The following is a 17,334-nucleotide window of genomic DNA, read 5'->3' as shown; positions in this document are numbered from 1 at the left end:
GGCCTGCAACGGTATCCACCAGGATCCGAAGGTTTGCAGATACGGAGTCCAGGGAGTTAGACATTCCCACCAGGGACTGTGCGACCTCAACCTGTGTGTGCACGACGCCATCCAGCACATGTGTCAGGCGGTTGATGGTCTCTGCGACCGACTGCTGGGACTGTGCTATCGACTGCTGGGACTGTGCTATCGACTGCTGCGACTGGGCCATGACCTGCTGAGACTCGGCCATGGCCCGCAGGGCGCCGGCAATGTCGTTTTGGCTCTGGCACATTGCTGCCTGTGAGAGGGCAACCCTGTCCAGGGCCGAGGATGACGCGTGCACATTAACCCCAACGTCTTGCATAACCTGACCCATTGCCTCCACCGTGGATGCCACCCGTGCGGTGTCGGACTGGGTCTCTGCCATGAGCGGCACCACTCCCTGCTCTTGGACGCGGTTCGACTCCTCTAACAGCGTCTGCAGAGCCAGGAAGGCAGCCCTCATCCCGTCATTGTTTCCCTGGGTTTCCTGAGGCATCGGCTGTGCGGGTGGGTTGATAAACTCCAGGAACTCAGAAAACTCAGGAGCCAGCTGCATCCTGGGCCTGGTCTGGCCTCCGCGAGTCCGGGCCCTCTGTTGCTCCGACCTCCACCTGCTGTACCTGCTCAGCTGTGATGTGCCAACCAGACTGTGCCCCAGGAGACTCATCACTAAATAGGCCCGCCGGGGTGTGTGTCTCTGGGATGATGGATGTGGTGGGAGAAAGCAGTGCCGCAAGCCCGACGCTCTTAATGTTTAGGGCCTCCTCCAGGGTGTGGGGCTGCTCAGCGACAGGAGGGTTGTCCCTGGCCATTTCTGGTGGTTGTGGACTTCGAACCCTCTGTGCGTCCTGGTCCGCAGATTGGGTTGGGGCGGATGGGGCTGCCCGCTGATCGGGCACCCTCTGTTGTGAGGCCCCGGATGAGGTGACGGCAGATTCCTGTCTCCGTCTGGAGGCAAACAGCCCTGGTCGTTCGGCATCACGTCCTAGGGAAGAGAATGAGACGGGTTATTTCGATTTGCTCGGCAGGCCGCTGGACGGTCCCAGTGGGCAGGGTGTGTGAAGGGACAGAGGATGGGGGAGGTGTCCCAGTGGGCAGGGTGTGTGAAGGGACAGAGGATGGGGGAGGTGTCCCAGTGGGCAGGGTGTGTGAAGGGACAGAGGATGGGGGAGGTGTCCCAGTGGGCAGGGTGTGTGAAGGGACAGAGGATGGGGGAGGTGTCCCAGTGGGCAGGGTGTGTGAAGGGACAGAGGATGGGGGAGGTGTCCCAGTGGGCAGGGTGTGTGAAGGGACAGAGGATGGGGGATGTGTCCCAGTGGGCAGGGTGTGTGAAGGGACAGAGGATGGGGGAGGTGTCCCAGTGGGCAGGGTGTGTGAAGGGACAGAGGATGGGGGATGTTTCCCAGTGGGCAGGGTGTGCGAAGGGACAGAGGATGGGGGAGGTGTCCCAGTGGGCAGGGTGTGTGAAGGGACAGAGGATGGGGGAGGTGTCCCAGTGGGCAGGGTATGTGAAGGGACAGAGGATGGGGGAGGTGTCCCAGTGGGCAGGGTGTGTGAAGGGACAGAGGATGGGGGAGGTGTCCCAGTGGGCAGGGTGTGTGAAGGGACAGAGGATGGGGGAGGTGTCCCAGTGGGCAGGGTGTGTGAAGGGACAGAGGATGGGGGATGTGTCCCAGTGGGCAGGGTGTGTGAAGGGACAGAGGATGGGTGAGGTGTCCCAGTGGGCAGGGTATGTGAAGGGACAGAGGATGGGGGAGGTGTCCCAGTGGGCAGGGTGTGTGAAGGGACAGAGGATGGGGGAGGTGTCCCAGTGGGCAGGGTGTGTGAAGGGACAGAGGATGGGGGAGGTGTCCCAGTGGGCAGGGTGTGTGAAGGGACAGAGGATGGGGGAGGGGTGAGTGTTTGTCAGGGAGGGTTGTCTCACTTGCTGCAGTTCCGCTAACCTCGCATAGCGCGATATCGCGGGTGGCAGACCCCCCAACAAGGTCCAGGGCCCTCTGTTCAAAGGTGCTGAGGGGGTGCAGGTTGGGCGAACCCCCTCCAGTCTTGTGCCGCTCACGGTGGTTGTGAGCGGCCTTGGCCTGTTGGGGGAGGGAACATAGGTAGATCATTACAAAACGGAAGGTATCAGCAGTTCGTTCAGATACTGGCACAGTTTGGGGGGGTCAAGTTGTCATAAGACGATTGCATCTCTCCTCGGGGCCAGAGCGCTGGGTCTGCGACAACTTTGTGAACCATCCTCAAATAACTCTGTCCCAATCCCCCTCCCCCCCCCCCTCCCGTGCCGGGGGCGGGGGGGGGGGGGGGGGGTGCTTAAGTTAAGGGGGAGGGATGGTTGTGACTAGGGGGCACCCTCATGGCACTTACCCTGGCAGACCTGGTGAGGTCGTGTAGCTTCTTCCTACATTGCTCAGCTGAGCGAGGGGTCTGCCCCACAGCACTGACGGCAGCAGCCACGTCACGCCAGGCCTGGCGTACCGCGCTGGCAGGTTGGCGATGCCCTCTCCGCGGGCGGATGATGCCCCTCCTCTGCTCCACGGCATCGAGCAGCGCCTCGACGTCAGCATCAACAAAGCGAGGAGCAGCTCTCCTCAGCTCCGACATCCTGCCCGACAGATTCTGTGGTCGCCCGCGCCTTTTTACGGCGTCGGGCGGCATCACGTGGGCGTGATCGTGTCGTCGCCGCGTTCCGTCGTCATCACGCACGTAATTGACGCGGCCGCACTACTAGCCCATTTCCAGGAAGTGAATCCGTCGGGAAATGAAGCCTTCGCGACCGTCGTAAAACGCTCCCGATTTTTACGACGGTTTTACGATTTTCCGCGGCATTTCGCCCAAGATTATTCAAATTTACACTATTTCTACCTCAGCAATAACTTTACAAACACATAAACCAGTGAAGAGTTGCCAACAGTTTGACATAAAGGACTGGCACCACTGCAAATGGTTTTCATCCAGTGAATGTCACTGGATCACTTTAATTCGGCAACAGTAAAACGTAAAAGCTTTTTTCTCTCTAGGATCACTGGACTTCCATCCCCTATTTCTTTTAACCTATCTCTTTAAGTTCCAAGATTGTAAAACATCATTGTATATATACAAACAGTGGATGGTAAAATAGGTCTCTGACCTGGACCTGCCTGTTTTGAAAGGAAATGAAAATGAAAATCGCTTATTGTCACGAGTAGGTTTCAAATGAAGTTACTGTGAAAAGCCCCTAGTCGCCACATTCTGGCGCCTATTCGGAGAGGCTGTTACGGGAATCGAACCGTGCTGCTGGCCTGCTTGGTCTGCTTTCAAAGCCAGCGATTTAGCCCTGTGCTAAACAGCACCTTGCAGAGAGGTTAAAGTTACCCCTGATGTTTTTAGAACTGCAATGACATTTTCTTGGCCTTCCATTCAATGTTGACCTGTGAACAATTCCTGGGCGGGGCAGAGGGAGAATGGCTGGGGTGTGACACAAGTTAAAGGAATTGTGGGAAGCCAGCCTGGGAATAATATTAATTTATCGATTTGGCATATTTTGAACCTTTGGGATCACATAGACATAGAACATACAGGGCAGAAGGAGGCCATTCGGCCCATCGAGCCTGCACCAACCCACTTAAGCTCTCACTTCCACCCTAACCCCATAACCCAATAACGCAATAACTCCTCCAAACCTTTTTGGTCACTGAGGCCAATTTAGCATAACCAATCCACCTAACCTGCACGTCTTTGGACTGTGGGAGGAAACCGGAGCACCCGGAGCAAACTCACGCAGACACGGGGATAACGTGCAAGCTCCACACAGACAGTGACCCAACAGGGAATCAAACCTGGGACCCTGGCGCTGTGAAGCCACAGTGCTATCCACTTGTGCTACCGTGCTGCCCACCTCCATATTTATTTTCCTGCAAGTCCTCAGTCCTCAAGAACAAGGGGTCACAGATATAGGTAGAGAGGAAATAGATTTAGAAATGAGATGAGGAAGAACTATTTCTCGCAGAGGGTGGTCAATTTGTGGAACTCACTGCCCCATACTGCAGTTGAATCTGAGTCATGAAATGGTTTCAAGAAGGAGCTGGATATATTTCTGATTTTTAAAAATGGGTAAAAGGGATATGGGGAGTTGGTAGGGAGGGGGCTCTGAGACCTGAAGAGATCATCTATGATCTGATTGAATGGCGGAGCAGGATGGAGGGGCTGAATTGCCTACTTCTGCTCCTAATTTCTATGTTCCTATGTCCCTCAAATTAAGCTCCCCAATGTCACCCCCCCCCCCCCACCTTTGCCACTTTATCAGTCCTGTTCCCCCATTTAGCGTACTTAGAGGCTGCCTGATCAGTCACGGGGGAGGCCCAATCTATTTTGGAAGCCTATGCCTCATTATCTTGTATGTGTTAAGCTGCATTCCCCCTGACTGGATGCAACAATATCAGTCAATCCAGAGCCTATAATCCCATCCGGAAGCAGATCATCCGGAAGGAGTCGAGGTGGAAGGGGTTTAACGATCCCAGACCAGACCCCAACAGAGGCGAGGACAACAGACCGAAACCCCAATATTTTAGTTTATTTGTAAGAGTGCGGAAAGAAGTGATTGCATGAAAAACGTAGGGATTTGTATGTAAAAACAAAACTTTATTATGAATACAATATTACATTTTTAACTTCACATCCAAAAAGAACAGTGTATAATGACACCTTAAGCACTACTACTCGATTTCACATTAAACAACAAGATAAGAAACATACAGCTCTCAATCTATTTTACTGTGGAGAATTATGGGCTCAGCGTCAGGCAGATCAGAATTCAACTCTCCACTCCAAAACCTGCCTCTCTGAAGCTTTTCTAAATGTCTCTCTGCATTCCATGTCCCCAGCCAGCAATGTCCTCATCTCCCCAAGCTGATAAACAAATTACCTTTGCAGGTTGCAAAGCGCATTAGCTCCCCAGGGGCTTTCACAGTCAAACTACAGTCCATTAGTCCAGACTGAAAAACACATTCCTTTTTCAATTTCACTTACTGGCTGCTAACAGCACCCAGGTCCTGCAAGACAGAACTCTTAAACAAAGAACTGACCACTGCAGTCAAGCACATGCTAATCCCAGGCTTTTAACCCTTGAATTGTCCAATATATAGAATCCAATATTCCTAAAGTCTTCCAGTCATCACAGGGGCGTGGGGGAGGAAGGGAGAGAGGGAGGGAAGGGTTGCAATGGTGAAGGGAGTAGCATTGGGAAGGGGTTTTGCAGTGAAATAATTTCACTTATTACATTACAGGCTTCTTCAGCTGTCATTTAAAGTTTACTGAATGGACAGTTCACTGTGCACCTGCTATACAATCATTACCATGCCCCCCATACATCGAAAGAACCCAATTTGCAGTGACACTCAAAGCGGGATTTAATAGAGACATTTTAAAATTATTTGGGGTTTTGAAAGGATAAATAGGGAGAAACTGGCCTGGATTTTCATAATAATAATAATAACCTTTTATTTACACAAGTATGAAGTTACTGTGAAAAGCCCTTACTCGCCACATTCCACACCTGTTTGGGTAAGCTGGTACGGGAATTGAACCCGCGCTGCTGGCCTTGTTCTGCATCACAAACCAGCTGTCTAGCCCACTGAGCTGTAAGTAGGCTTACCAGCTCTCTGGGGATGCGATGTGAGGACATGGGGGGGGGGGGGGGGGGGGGGGGGGGGGGGGAAGCAGCCCTGTAAAAGGGCAAAAGTGGCATGCCCATCATCTTCCACCTTGGATATCATCTAGTCAGTAAACCTGGCACCCGGAGGCCAATTGAGCCAATTCATGAAGGGTCTCTTCCTGCCGCTGTGTACATTTTACAGAAGTTGGGTGGGTGGGGAAACCATCAGGCAAGCCTTTGTGGCTTTTCAGTGGCCTTGGGCTGGGGGGGAGTGGCACAGAGGTAATGGGTTTGGGGAGGGCACTCCTATTTGGAAACTCTTTTGCTCATGACAGTGACCACCACTGTGAGAACAATGCCATCTGTCCTCACAACCTCACCCACCTCACAGGTGCCGACTGGACCCGCCGCAGTGTCACCAGGTTCCACTACCTGGCTTGGAGGGCAGCCTTTTTCCCCGGTGTCCTTTATTTCCAGGGGAAATCTCAGTTGTAGCCACCACTTCCAGTGGTGCCACTGAGCTGCTGGTCCTCCAACTGGCTGGCTTGTGGGCGAGCAGCCACCTTCAACAGGGACAGCAGTTGCCATGGCAGCCAATTAGCTGGTTTCTGCTGATAAGATGTTGCTCAGGGTCTCGGAGACCACAAAAACATGGTTGCCCATTCAACAACCCCAACCCCCCCCCCCCCCCCCCCCCCTACAATCTCCGACCCCACCCTGACCCCACCCAACCTCACTTTCCTTTTGGACCCATCTTCTGGATCTCGGCACCGATCTACCCCCAGTTTGAATAGCAGGAGCGCCTGAAAGCAGCCAGCACTGATACAGGCAATTCAAAAGAGAACCTAGAGAGATGAAGAGAAGCAATTCTTTCTGGAATGCATTAAAAGATGTTCAATAGCAATACTCAAAAGGAAACTGGATGAATACTTAAAGCAGAGAAATGCTCAGGGCTGTGGGGAAAGAGCAAGACAGTCGGACTTAGTCAAAGTGCTGGCATTGAAATGGTGGGTTTAATGGCCGTTTTCTGCGCTGCATTGTTCAATGAATGAAAGAGGCCTAATTCAGGCAAGGGCCTGGGATGTCCATGAGAACATCGAGGAATACTGCGCCATCACCACAATAATTCAGCTCCTGCCTGGTTTCTGTTAGGTGAAAGGAATTGTAATCAGCCTTTACATGTTTATATTGTGCTTTTAAATCAAAAGCATTTAAAAGGAAGTTTGTGTACATTGGCAGGCTTGTGTGGGTTGGCACATCACTTTTAAGCAGCGCTGACACACAAGTCACAGATAATAAAATTGATTTTACCGAGCTATAATACTTAGCAGGCGATACTTGAGTTTTACATGATATTCCCTCGCCATTGATGAAGGACAGGCTGGTCAGCAGTCCCAAGTTACAAATGAAAAGAATCCTTTCAGCAGCCCACGGTTAAAATCCAGCCGGCTCTTTTCTTAATGCAGGAAGCAACTGTGATAGTTACAGGGAGGATCGATCCCGGAGGTGCCCTGAGTTATTACACAGCTGTTGCGGCATCAGGCAGGGTGCCACAGCTGACCTTAGTGCCACGAGCCAAGTGAATAGAAGATCGCCATTGAGACTGAATTTTTACAAGTGTACTCATTGATAATCTATGATAAAAATAAAATGGCCGGGATTTTCCACCCCCCCCCCCCCCCCCCCCCCCGCCCCCCCACCGGCCCCCTGCAGCGTATCCGGTGGCAGAGGCCTACCATTGACCAACGTCTGCAGGCCTTTGCGTGCCCACAGCCTCTGCCACTGGGGAACGCCCTGTGGCGGGGCGCTCACCATTGATGGGTACGGAAGACACCGGCAGCGGGAAGGGCTGGAACATTTAGTCCAATGTCTGCATTTGTGGATGACAACAAATTTGCTTGGTTGGAGGGAAGGAGGTGGGTGGGGGTGGGGGGCTATGGAGAGGTGGCAGTGGGAAAGCCGGTTAACAATGAGGAGAACTACAACAAATTCCAGAAGCATATTAATAAAGTCGAAGATTGGGTAAATAATTGACAACTGAAATTTAGCACAGATAAATGTGAGGTTGTGCATTTTGGTAGGAAGATTAGAGGGGGGTTCGCTCACTACTTGGGAAGATATAGGTTTAGGTGGTGAAGAGGAACCAAAAGAGATTGCCAGATGAATAAAGGTTGTTCTACAGGTTAGCAAGGTGATAAAAAAGCAAACTAAACACTCAAATTTAATACCAGAGGGATACAATTGAAAATTAAGGAAGTTATGATGAATCTGTGTCGCACCTTGGTTAGCTCATACTTAGAGCACTGTGGGCAGATTTGACTATCCTATTATACAAAAGGATAGAGTGCGGAGAAGATTTACACTAGTGATACCAGAAGTGGTTTATATATATACATATTATAATAATAATCTTTATTGTCACAAGTGGGCATACATTATCACTGCAATGAAGTTATTGTGAAAATCCCCCAGTCGCCACATCCCGGCACCTGTTCGGGTACAGAGAGGGAGAATTCAGAATGTTCACATTACCTCACAGTGGGTCTTTTGGGGCTTGTGGGAGGAAACCGGAGCACCCGGAGGAAACTCACGCAGACACAGGGAGAACGTGCAAACTCCACACAGAAAGTGACCCAAGCCGGGAATCGAATCTGGGACACTGGAGCTGTGAAGCAACAGTGCTAACCACTGTTGCTTCACTGTCGTATATATATGACAGGCTTTGTCTCTTTTCTCTTGAAACAATAAAGCTGGGGGTTGACATAAGAAAGTTTACGATAGAGTGGTTATGGAATGTTTCCTCTTGTGGGTAACAGAAGCCGTCAATAAGATGGGTGCCAAAACATCCAGTAAGGAATTTTGTAGAAACTTCTTTCCCCAAAGAGGGGGAGAATGTGGAACTCGCTAACATAGGGAATAATTGAAGCAGATGATAATTAAGGGGAAGCTGGCAAGTAGATGTGGGAGAAGGGTTATGATGATCAACATAGTTGAGAAAAGATGACAGGAGAATGGAGGCCCAAATGGAACAACAAGCCAGCATGGGCTGGTTGGGCAGAATGACCTTTTCTGAGCCAGATACCCTACATAATCCTATGTAATTATCTCACTCTGTGAATCATACTCATACTATTGCTGAGAAACTGGTCAGAGATAATGTCCAGATAGAAGCGCATGGTGAGAAGGCAGGAGATAAAAATGGCTTGAATTTGGTCTTTATAAAGGTCATAAGAACTAGGAGCAGGAGTAGGCTATCTGGTCCCTCGAACCTGCTCCGCCATTCAATAAGATCATGGCTGATCTTTTTGTGGACACAGCTCCACATACCCACCCGCTCACCATAACCTTTTATTCCTTTACTGTTCAAGAATCTATCTACCTTTGCCTCAAAAATATTTAGAGACAGCCTCAACTGCTTCACTGGGCAGGGAATTCCACTGATTCACAACCCTTTGGATGAAGAAGTTCCTCCTCAACTCAGGCCTAAATCATAATGCCAGGCTGACAATGGCCTGTTGCTTCCCAAAATGCTGATGGACTGACAGTGAAGGAGGTAGCGAATCACTCGCTCATTAGACAATTCACACAGGTTGATAATCCACTAACCCCACAGCAAACAGTCAGTCCTTCACACTCATGTGTTTAAATTCAGCTTCAATTTTGGGTCAGCAGCTAACACTTTTGCATGAAGTTTAAGGTGGACAGATGTGGTCTCAGAGAATGAGGCAAAGTGCAATTTGTACTACTTGTACTGCTCATAAGTGATCCGATATTAATCACTTAAAAGAACCACCTCATTGAGAGGAACATTCTGAAGAGTTAGTAAGTATGGCCTGTTCATGTTATACTGACACTGCCAGATTCTGATGAAATCAGTCCACCATATCCTGATTTATCAACCTGGGTCATCATCTACTTTTAAGGCTTTTAGTGAATGTAAAAGTACTTATTGCACAATTAACTTGGATGGTTGCCTGGTATCAGTTATATGCATAATTAGCAATCTCGCATTTTCTGAAACTCTGTTCATGTTTTATATAGTGTGCTACAGACTTTTGTGCTTCCCCACCCTCAACACCATCGTCCCTCCCCTCACTTAATTATATTGTGTGTCAGGTCATGAAAGTCACATTGTTCACTTCTCCATGTTCTTGCCACTGGGTCAGTCTCTCCTCCGGGTCAGTGTCTCCTCTTCCTGTTTAATGCTGCTCCCGACCAACCTTCTCAGCTGTTCACTGGAACATGAAGGATTTACTCCCCTCGCCCACAGCATCTCCAATGTCAGCTCCCTTCTGCGCCGGCTGGCTGCCGGCCAAGTTTTGGAATGAAGGTTCTGGGAGTGATGCACATCAGGTGGCGGCAGGAACAGCTAACGGGGCCTGCTGTCGGAGGTCTGCTGGATCCCAGGATTCTGCTGCGTCCCAGTAAGCTGCCCAGCTTCTGGACAAGGTTATCCCAGAGCTTCATGTTCTAAGTGATTGACGGGGTGTTTGTCGATGGCCATGTTGTCGAGATTGCGGCCCCATATTTAACGGTACTTAGTGCTGAAATGAACCTCCATGATCACCTCACCGTTACTGACCGCCCCGCTGTCTGATTTGCGAGACCCTTGTCTCGGCGTCTCATAGCTAACAAGAGGGAGCTGAGGGCGGCATGTGGCGCAGTGGTTCACACTGGGACTGTGGCGCTGAGGACCCGGGTTCGAATCCCGGCCCAGGGTCAGTCCGTGTGGAGTTTGCACATTCTCCCGATGTCTGCGTGGGTTTCACCCCCACAACCCAAAGATATGCTGGGTAGGTGGATTGGCCACGCTAAATTGCCCCTGAATTGGAAGACAAATAATTGGCTATTCTAAATTTATTTAAAAAATACAAGAGGGAGCTGCTCTAAACGTTTCCTCACCACTCACTCCGAGTTAACATACAAACATAGCAGTGCGCAGACCTGCTTCTCGCTTTGGGGATGCCAGCCTGGCAGTGTGGATGTGAGACAGGGTATCTTGTTCCCCCGAGGGGGGTCAGAGGAGCAACAGTAGGGTCACCAATACCATCTGGGAGTAAGTGGCAGCAGCTGTCAGTGTGGGCAGTGTGACCAGGAGGACAAGCATCCAATGTCGGAATAAGACCAACGACCTCCAGTGAGCTGCAAGGATAAGTAATCACCTCTCTCCTGGCATCAGTTCCACCTGCCATTCCTCAAATCCTCAACTCCCTCCTCCCCCAATCACTGGCTGACACCTCGCACCTTCCCCACGTGGAGAGCGTTCCTCAGCACTCCCCAGCACCACCAGCACACCCCTTCAGGTCCAGTTGTGCTGCCCACATATGCACCTGCTATAGACCCCCAGGTCCATCAGCGGGCGGTTCACAAAGCCTGTTGTTCCCGAAGACAGCCCATAATAAATGGGAAAGAGCCAAGACAGGGGGGCAGAATCCCAGTGCTCACCCCCTATGAGGAAGGGGCTCTGGAGATCGCAGGGTTGACCGAGGAGAGAGCAGTCACCGACAGCGAGGTTGGCCTGTGCTCCAGAGGTAAGGATCCACTGCTCCTTCACCCAGATGACCTGTCTCAAGTGAGTTGTTCATGTCAGACAAAATGATCCTTCCCTCTCACTGACCACATGTCCATTCTCCCACAGGATCTTCATCTGATGGGGCTGGGCAATCCGGAATCATACCCCCCTCTCCGGGTCTCAAGAGACGGCCTCAGAGGAGAGCTCCGAAGAAACCACCATCGAGATGCCACAACTTTCACTCCCACCTTCCACCAGGGCAGAGACACACACCTCGGTGAGTGACGTTAGTGGACAGGCTTCAGGGTTAGAATCAGGCGAGCACCACACAGTTGCTGATGCACATCAGGTGGGCGCAGGAATATCCAAGGGAGACAGCAGTCAGACGTCTGCTGGATCCCAGGACTCTGAGTCCCAGTCAGCTGCCGAGCTTCTGGACAAGGTCTGGACAAAGCTGGTGCAGATGCTAGGACTTGGCTGTGAGATTCAAGAGGGATGCCCACCACATTCCAGCAAGTACATAACCAATTGGAGGAGTCCCAAAAACTTCTGGCACCCGAGATGAAGCCGACAATGCTTGGCACCGATGCCAACACTGTTTTTTATTCTACTTTTTTATAAATTTAGTGTACCAAATTCATTTTTTTTCCCAATCAAGGGGCAATTTAGCGTAGCCAGTCCACCTAGCCAGCACATCTTTGGGTTGTGGGGGCAAAACCCACGCAAACACAGGGAGAATGTGCAAACTCCACATGGACAGTGACCCAGAGCCGGGATTGAACCTGGGACCTTGGCGCCGTGAGGCTGCAGGGCTAACCCACTGCGCCACCCTACTGCCCAATGCCAACACTGTTAAGGTGGCAACACAGTGGAAAAACTGGAGCATGAGGTCAACATCTTCAATAGTCGTGTTCAAGGTATGGCTCAGTCTGTGACACACAGCTGAGGTCCTCAACATCATGTCACAGTAGCCAAGGGACATGTCCCAGATGCAGATGGACATTTCCAGGGTACAGCAGAGCGTGGCCAAGTTACTGAGGCGCATTGCTGAGGGTGTCAACACATAGTTCAGACAATGGGGAGGTGCCAGGATTGTCAGAGACAGATGACGCAGAGGCCTCTGGAGCTCACTCCAGCTGTCCCTCCATCCCATGGAGACCCCTAGACACTGCAGGCACCATCAGCGAGGAAGCGCTGGAGGCCAACATGGGATCTTCCGCCAAGGAGACGAAGGAGGTCTCCAGTTCTTACAAAGCCCCCCTCCTGACACCGCTGCATCTCAAGTGTAGCAGGTAGAACAGGGTGGCCCGGCGCTGCCTGTGACACAGATAAGTTGGCCGGGGCCGTCCGGCTCCAGACCCGCCAGAGGACGTCCACCAAGGGCATTAGAGAGCACAGGGTATGGAAAGCAGCAGGCTGCCTCCACCTCTGGTGTGTCCCCACCTCGATGCAGCAGTAAATCATGAAAGCACAAAAGATGAAGATTGATGAGCACAGACTAGCAGAGGGGAGGGGGGCACAGTGGTCATAATCTGTAGCTAGATGGAAAGGAATGTCCAATGTCCACTGTTAAATCATGTTATACCTCATGTATGTGAATCCTTTGTCACATTAATCTTCACAGCGGATGCCTTAACCTCCCACAACCTGCCCCCTGATAAACAGTGGTCCAAGATCAAACACCCCCGTTGCAGACCCCGTTCAGAGGATGGGGGTGTGCGGGCTGCCAGCAGAAAGCCAGGAGTCAGACTTTGGCATAAACTGAGGAGCACCAGAGCTTTCCACACAGTGAGTGATCATCACTTTCCTGCCTTGTATCGAGACCCGTTGACAGTGCCAACAAATGCCCATCATCCTGGTGTGGTGTTACGCTGGGAGGGTGGAATAGGGAAGTCAGAGAGGTGAAGGAAGGAGGGGAATGGGGGAGGGAGGGAGGGGTGACGGTCAAAGCCTCGTCCAATGAGAATCGGGTGAGGATGAGGGTCTCTGTGGTCCTCCGGGTGTGCCGGACCCTTGCTGTCACCTGTTCTCTATCCTCCAGTTCCTCCCTTGCGAGACCACCATCCCCTCCTGGTCTGGCTCCTCCTCCTCAGACAAGGCCGCATGTCCCTCCTCCTCCAGAATGTGGCCTCGCTGCTGTGCCAGGTTGAGGGCACAGCAGATGACCACAAAGCAGGCGGCCCTCGGGGGTGCCCTGTAGTGCACCACCCAGAGTGGTCCAGGCATCGGAACCGAATTTGAAGCAGTCCATTGCACCGCTCAGTGACAGCACAGGTGGCAACATGGGCATCATTATATCGGGTCTCCGCCCTCCGCACTGGTGTCATCAGCCAGGACCTCAGCCGATATCTCTTATCCCCAAAAGGCAACCTGTCATCCTGGGGTGGTCCTTGAGGACACTGGGGATCTCCAAGTATCCCAGGTTGTAGCTGTTGTGCACACGCGCTGGGATACGAGTGCATTACCCAGAGGTGGCAGTCTTACATTGAACATTCAGGGAGTGGAAGCCCTTCACGTTAATGAAGGGCAGTCCCTGATCCCCTGGACCTGGGGCATCTCAGCAATGGTGGAGAATCCTCAAGACCGGGCATCTTGTTGGGTTTGTTCCAGCTCAAAGTTGATATAGTCTGCTACCCGGGCATATCGGGCACGTGTGACCTCACAGATGCACTTTGTGGGCTATAGCTTATGATATGCTGCACAGGCCCATGCTCGAGCCCTGGAATGAACCCATTGCATAAAGGTTCATAGAATTTGTGTCATAGAATTTACAGTGCAGAAGGAGGCCATTCAGTCGTCGAGTCTGCACCAGCTCTTGGAAAGAGCGCCCTACCCAAGGTCAACACCTCCACCCTATCCCCATATCCCAGTAACCCCACCCAACACTAAGGGGAATTCTGGACACTAAGGGCAATTTAGCATGGCCAATCCACCTAACCTGCACATCTTTGGACTGTGGGAGGAAACCGGAGCACCCGAGGAAACCCACGCAGACACGGGGAGGATGTGCGGACTCCGCACAGACAGTGACCCAAGCCGGAATCGAACCTGGGACCCTGGAGCTGTGAAGCAATTGCGCTATCCACAATGCTACCGTGCTGCCCTTCAGGGCTGCAGCGACCTTCGCAGCCAGCAGGAGTGGTTTTCCTCATCCTCCTCCACAGAGTGCAGAGTCGGCGAGGGCAGCTCCGATTCTCAGTCCTGCCCGACATCAATTCAGAATGGCAATATTAGGCTGGTTGCCCTCTTTAGCAGAAGTCTGCATAAATTGCAGCCGGATTGGGCCGGCGGGGCCAGGTGCACGATGGATGCCGTGGCCAATGGCAGCCTCTGTAAAGTTTAAAGCTGGCATGCAGGGGCCGCGGAGGCATCACCCTCTGCAGAATGGCCAGCACTGGGAGACATAGTAGGCAGCAGGGGAGTTCCGACAGCCAACAAGAGGACAGCAATGTCCTGAGAGCTCCACACTGTGCAGAGCCCAACACAGTGAACCCTCTCTCAAACCCCCAAAACACCACTTGAAATTCCCAACTCCTCACCCAGCATTTGCTTCATTCCCCCTTTTATCCCGCCCTTTGTTCCAAAAAGTTAAAATAAATATTGGTCTGCCTGCCCTGGTTCCCGAGTTTGAAATCGCATGGTGCATATAAATTGTTGGTCAATTGAGGATTCAATCCCCTCAACAAGCAGCAGAACGGTTGGCGGGCACGCTGCCGATCCACGCCCGTGGCCACTGACCAGAATATCACGCGAGTGTGCAATAACGTTGGGATATAGGCCCGACATCATCACATGGAATCTTCCGGCCCGGAAGATGTCAAAATCTACCCATAGTATGGAGAGTTTCTTGCTAATTTCACTACTAAAAAGGTTTAGCTTTAAGTTTTAGATCATGACCCCAGGTTCTGGATTCCCCTATCCTATCTGCCCCCTTAATTATCCTAAACCGTTCTCTCAAAACGCTTCTTAGTCCTCCAAATTCCAGGGAACATTGCTCTAATTTGTGTATTCTGTCCTCATATTGACCCCATGGTGGCCTGGTAGAATTCTGGTATATCTGATCATTCACAATAGAACATGGCAGGACTGCAATACTTTGACCATTAGCTACAACATTGCTTGACTTTATCCAGAGCAAGTTGCTTCCACTCATTCGCCTGTATATGGTCCTGTGCTTTAGCATCACTAGGTTGGCATTTTTAATTATGCTGCTGCCTTCGTCATGCTCTCCCACACTCCCCATGGTGGGTCGGCTGGTTTGATGGTAATGGCTTGGGTCACTGTCTGTGCGGAGTCTGCACGTCCTCCCTGTGTCTGCGTGGGTTTCCTCCGGGTGCTCCGGTTTCCTCCCACAGTCCAAAGATGTGCAGGTTAGGTGGATTGGCCATGATAAATTTCCCTTAGTGTCCAAAGAAATTGCCCTTAGTGTTGGGTGGGGTTACTGGGTTATGGGGATATGGTGGAGGTGTTGATCTTGGGTGGGGTGCTCTTGCCAAGAGCCGGTGCAGACTCGATGGGCCGAATGGCCTCCTTCTGCACTATAAATTCTATTTAAATATGGGATAATGTGAGAAGGTGAAATGGAGGGAAAAGATCAATCATGGCCTTGCTTAATGGTGGACGAGGCTGGAAGGGCCAATGATGCGACCATCAATTCACACGAGACGAATAGTAGAAGTGAACAGTGGTTTTAATCAGCTAGATCTGTGCCTGCCTGCGACTGCTCTGTGCTTTTTTTTTTATAAATTTAGATTACCCAATTATTTTTTCTATTAAGGGGCAATTTAGCATGGCCAATCCACCTACTCTGCACATTTTTGGGTTGTGGGGGCGAAACCCACGCAGACACGGGGAGAATGTGCAAACTCCACACGGACAGTGACCCAGAGCCGGGATCGAACCTGGGACCTCAGCGCCGTGAGGCGGTTGTGCTAACCACTAGGCCACCGTGCTGCCCTTCGACTGCTCTGTGCTGAGTGCTGCCTACAGGCAGCAGGTTTATATACCACCCCCGGGGGGCGGAGCCCACAAGGGCATCAACATAATACAATACAGTGGTGAATTGTAGTCACAATATGTTCACCACAGCCAAATAACCTTTCAACTCTTATTATTCCTCATGAAAATAAAATGAAAAGCCCGCGAGCTTAAGTCTGTTACCTTGATGTGAGGAATAAGCAAGTGATGAGAGGGAGGTCCTTGCTATTAATAAAAAGCTTTTAAATTCTGAAGGATGCAGCAAATGGGGAGAATATTTAGGATAGAGTATTTGCAACCAAAGAGCAGTAAGGCCGGAGCAGCGCTGACAGTAGGGTATGAGCCTAGCAATGGAGACTGAGAGGTCAGAGGAGGCGGAGAGGATTATCCATTGAAAGATGGAAGAATCGGTTGTATTTCATTTTCACTTTGGCGCACTTGCCTGCCAACACTAGTTTCCCAGCTTCCTGGAGATTAGGAGCTTCTTATGTTTCTTGGCTGAATTTTGATTTCAGCTCCTTTTTTTCCAAAAAAAGTACGGGAATTTGCATCAGAAGTGTTTTTTCACACTGGTGACTGGATCAAAGGGGCATTTTGCTGGAAAGTCCCAAAGGTTTTGATTTGAATCCAAAGCTGCTCAGATTTCTCTGGATTTCTGACTCTTTCTTGGTTCCACGGCCACCAGTCAGACCTGACGACTTTGAACCAGTGATCACTTATCCACCATGAGTCTAGACAACTTGTGTTTTTTTTAAAAATTCCACTTAAGGGGCAGTTGAGCGCTGCCAATCCACCTACCGTGCACATCTTTAATGACACAGGGAGAATGTGTAAACTTCACACGGGCAGTGACCCGGGGTCGGGATTGAACCCGGGTCCTCGGCGCCGTGAGGCAGCAGTGCTGATCACCGCGCTGCCCCAATTTGTACTGTCATGGCTGTTCGGCAATGAACTCCTCACAATTCAGCTCAATCATGCTTGGGTTGAAATTGTGAGGCAAGACACATCAAATAAACACAATCACATGAAATTCCTTTATTTGTTGTTTTGGTTCTGCCTGGAGCAATTTTGTAACAACACATCCCATTGATACCTGGGTGTGCTAGCGAGTACCTATCATGTGCAAAATGCTGCCTGTTCTTTACAACTGCTTTCAGCGGCAATGAGGTAAATTGAGTTTTCCCCCTCA

Source organism: Scyliorhinus canicula, chromosome 7 (genome assembly GCF_902713615.1).
Source record: "Scyliorhinus canicula chromosome 7, sScyCan1.1, whole genome shotgun sequence".
In the NCBI taxonomy this organism is placed as follows: domain Eukaryota; kingdom Metazoa; phylum Chordata; class Chondrichthyes; order Carcharhiniformes; family Scyliorhinidae; genus Scyliorhinus; species Scyliorhinus canicula.
Note: the sequence above shows the minus strand (reverse complement) of the source record.